At 38.2% G+C, this 4,198-nt stretch overlaps 1 long non-coding RNA gene across 2 annotated transcripts; it reads right to left on the reverse strand.

Annotated features, from left to right (window-relative positions):
• Positions 1 to 361: 361 nt before the first annotated feature.
• Positions 362 to 3,434, reverse strand: LOC122780401. 2 transcript variants are annotated; one of them, XR_006361693.1, is made up of 2 exons: positions 1,681 to 3,434; positions 362 to 581 (listed from the first exon to the last, which is right to left on the reverse strand). It is a non-coding gene; the product is annotated as an uncharacterized LOC122780401 (long non-coding RNA). The 2 variants fall into 2 exon arrangements; XR_006361694.1 differs by having other exon boundaries at positions 362 to 1,557.
• Between the last annotated feature and the right edge of the window lie 764 nt (positions 3,435 to 4,198).

The raw sequence follows: 4,198 nt of genomic DNA on the forward strand, positions 1-4,198 counted from the left end.
TGTTCTTAAGTATTTTCCAATAAATTTCAAAGTTGGCACACAAAACCAATTCACATCCATCTCCTGAATCAAATAAAGATGGCTGGACAGTAGACGTGAGAAAATCTCTCTTTTTTTGCCAACTTTATAACTTTTATGACCAAAACTAACTTTGGTAATCTGAACATACTCTTCTGTAGGATTTGAAGGATTTGAGGATATGAAGCATGATCCCACAAATCAGACTATATCACTGTGGCGACGGTAGGAGATGACACGATGAGATTACTAATATTACAAGCTCGACAACGCCACCCTGGGAATTTCACCCAGGGAACTACAAGGCACACAGTTCAGGTTACTCAGGGGGCAAGAGACGTGGTTCCGAGTTAACATATAATTTTTATTAAACATTAATGCTAAAATTTCAATAAAACTCATTCATACCAACAAAAAAGGGGGGGAAAACCTAATCAGGGCTGAGGCCAAAGTGAATGGACGAAGGCAAAAATCACCGGGCACACGTGTCATTGACGAAAAACCCGCTCCCAGGTACACAGCAAGACAAGACCACCAGCACCGCCACCACCGGACTACAGCAACTGAAAAAGGGGAGGACAACAGCAAATTAGTGGGGTTACATACAGAAAATAAACAACTCCAATGCTTAACAAAACTATAAAAATGGGCAGGTCACCGGTCTAAATAAACCATATAACAACTGAACAACTAACAAAAGGGAAAATGAAAGAAAACCAAAAATCAAAACAAAATCTCTAAATTAACAAAATAAAATTACATAAACAAAATTCCGTTTAACCAAGACACAATACCCAAAAATGTTCCCACTTTTACACGCACACACTCATTCAACTCAACAATACTTTAAACTTTTAGTTATTCCTTTAATACAATACATTTAAAACGTCATTAAAACAGTCATTGCAGTCGTTCCGAAAAAGGAAGCATAGTTGAAGAATGCAGAACTGAAATTGGCTTATTTTAAATGTGCAGATCATTTCTGAATGAGCTCATGTGAGAAATTCAGATGGGAAACCTCCAGAAAATGTACAGTGAGCAAATGGGCAAGTGACTTGTCTCCTGCAGGCTCAAGATAGGTTTCAGCCCTCACCTTGAAATAAACAGGCATTTTTTACAGTTGTAAGCACATTTGGACTAGACAGTCTCCCACCATGTCGTATGTGGATGGAAAACTCCTAAAAATGATCCAGAATTAATATCTGGAAACTGCAGTTCCACTCAGATCATGAGTGTGTGACAGAACCTGGCATGTGTGCATTGTTTTTATTATTAGTTTCAGATCTTTCTTCAGGTTACACGGAGAGGTGATGCAAGCCTTTTTGAAAACTGTTCATCCAAACGTTTCCAAAAGGCGCCACCTCCTCCGCTTCCTTCACGTGCTTCCTCTGGTCCTCACAAATAGACACACCAAGCATTAGGATGACTGGAAGAGCCAGACACACAGACAGATGGACAAGGATTAACATGTTTTACTGAATGAACACTCTCTACTTCGAGTTCCAGGGCTGTAATTTGCCATTGCTGAAGAAGGAAGGCCTGTATGGGTCAAACAACAAAGACAGGAGAGGGAGAGCAGAAGAAGCCGATGAGTGGGAGGAGTGGAGGATGCAGGAAATGGAGTGAGAAACATGGGGCATTGCTAAAACAATAATGACTTACACTAATTGTGTTTCCTCCGGCCAATGTGAGTGTGGTGACATTTCAGTTCTGTGTTTGTCGGTCAAAAGATGAGCTAATTAATATGGTAATTTAGCCCCGAACGCCTCCAGTGACAGCCACACCCCCTTGTTAGTGGCCACAAGAAAAAGGGTCCGATGCTCCAGGAGTGGTAGAGGCAAAGAGAGACAGACGGAGAGAGAGAGAAAGACAGAGACAGACAGTTTTTTATTATGGCTTTGCCTTCCCAGCAGCCTCGGAGTCACACAACTTTGTCTCTGTAAAGGGAACAAGTGATTATTTCTGAAAAATAGGGAACTTTGTCAAAATGTATCCCACCCACACACGATCTCTCTCTTTTTTAGACTTCCATGTTGAGAATGTGTGGGCATACATATACATTGGTGGGTACACACACACACACACACACAGGGCCTAAACTCAGAGACATGTTGCTTGATTAAGCCCGTCAAGCCAAGGGCAACTCTGACTGTGAAGACTCATGTGGTAATCTGCTTCATTCTGCCAGCAAATCACATATCAGTGATCAAGGACGAGAGGGTAAAAGCTGCACCTAAGGGCCTCTTAAATCTAAAAGATTCTCCAGAGAGTGAGATATATGGAAAAGCTGCTTTGCACCACAGTATAGCACAACAGAATTAGCAGGTTTATCTTAACCCAGTTTTGAAAAGCAGATAAACACCATTCCTGGACTAGAAGATAAATGTGTGCCTTAGCATTGCACCAGAAATGACGTCAGAATCCGCATCACTACAAGAGAAATGAGCACCTTTAGTCTAGTCAACCCAGATGCTGTTTCTGTAGCCATTTGACCCAATACTGACTACACACATTACCACTGGTGAAAAACTTTTTTAACCTACGATTGAATGCAAACACGACATTTTAAAACAAGCTCAAAATGTCTACTGGCTGTGAATGGTCCAGGGAATTCCAATGACCACTGCAGCTGATGGGATGATCTGGATACTTATCTCTTGTACAGAAACCTCCTTTTACAGAACCAATCAGCTGCCAGGATCCACCGAGACACTCGCACACGTCATTCAATCAAGCGAGCACACCTGCAACCCATCACACACTTACATGCAGACACATTGACAAGGAAAAGGAAAGCACAAGCCTGGCTTCATAACAAGAGCACCATATTAAAATTGTACGTTGTGTTTGTACTCAATCTCTGAGAGGAAGTGGGCCGTCATGTGGTAAAATTAGATGTGCATTTTACCTATCATTGTAAAAAAAGAGTGGAGACTTTATTGAAGCATATAACAGGAGACAGGCCACCATTATAAATCTGAGGAATTGTTAGCATGTATACAAACCCCATTGTGACATAGGTCATCATTTTAGTAGAGTTATCTCAATGTCACACGAGGGAAAAGTTTGTTTTGGAAAGTTGTCAAACAAATCCAGTCCAAAATTGGTGTTTCATAACCAGATAGTTTTCCACTGTGACTTTTTTTGTAGCACAGATGTGTTTAGGTTACTGATTTCTTCTATAATAGCGTATCTCTCTTGTCTCTCTATCTCTCCTGTGTATGGAGTTGGAAAGCAGTTGGAAACCAAACATTCTCAGGTTTTCATACATGAACTCTGGAAAATAATCCAGACAGAAAGCAGCCAAAAAACAAACTTAAAGCAACAAAATATAAGATCACATTTCACAAAACAAACTGCAGAAAAGCACAACGTTAGCATTTAACTAGTGGATCTAGTCAACTGAAAGGTGTCACATTTATATATGTATATGTATATATACATGTATATATGTATATATGTATATACACATATATATATACACACATATATGTATATGTATATGTATATGTATATATATATATATATATATATATATATATATATATATATATATATATATATATATATATATATGTATACACATATATACATATATATATATATATATATGTATACACATATATACATATATATATATGATATCCTTTTTTTCAGCACAACCTATAACCTATAACCTAAACCCCAAAACCTATTGTTTTGGGGTTTTTTTTTCACCAACTACATAAACACCTGGGCAGTACTCAAAATGTTTGAAGTCAGATTGAAATACGTCAAGTTTGCTTGGCTCGTTCTTATGAACAAAAAAAGAAAATAAAAACAGTCCCAGTTTTGTCACTTCTGCCATTTTTTCTTTAAAAAAAAAACATGCAACATGAAATGAATCATAACTTTGACTCAATGACACATACAAATGAATCCATTATATTAATAATAACATGGTCAAATAATAACCACAGACAGAAAAGCAGAACTTGTCGTTGCCTTCAGTTAATTTCCACGCATGTCATACACCCTTGAATGCCAACTCAAAATTAGATGAGAAGTGTATAATGATAGACCTGTTTTTCAAACTGCATCTCCTGTTTACTTGTTAGTTATTCTTAGTCAGCATGGTGATGTGTATGACTCAGCAGCCAATGTGATGTGTCCGTGTATATTTACTGTATATACACAGGAT

This window comes from Solea senegalensis, linkage group LG14, assembly GCF_019176455.1.
Source record: "Solea senegalensis isolate Sse05_10M linkage group LG14, IFAPA_SoseM_1, whole genome shotgun sequence".
In the NCBI taxonomy this organism is placed as follows: Eukaryota; Metazoa; Chordata; class Actinopteri; order Pleuronectiformes; family Soleidae; genus Solea; species Solea senegalensis.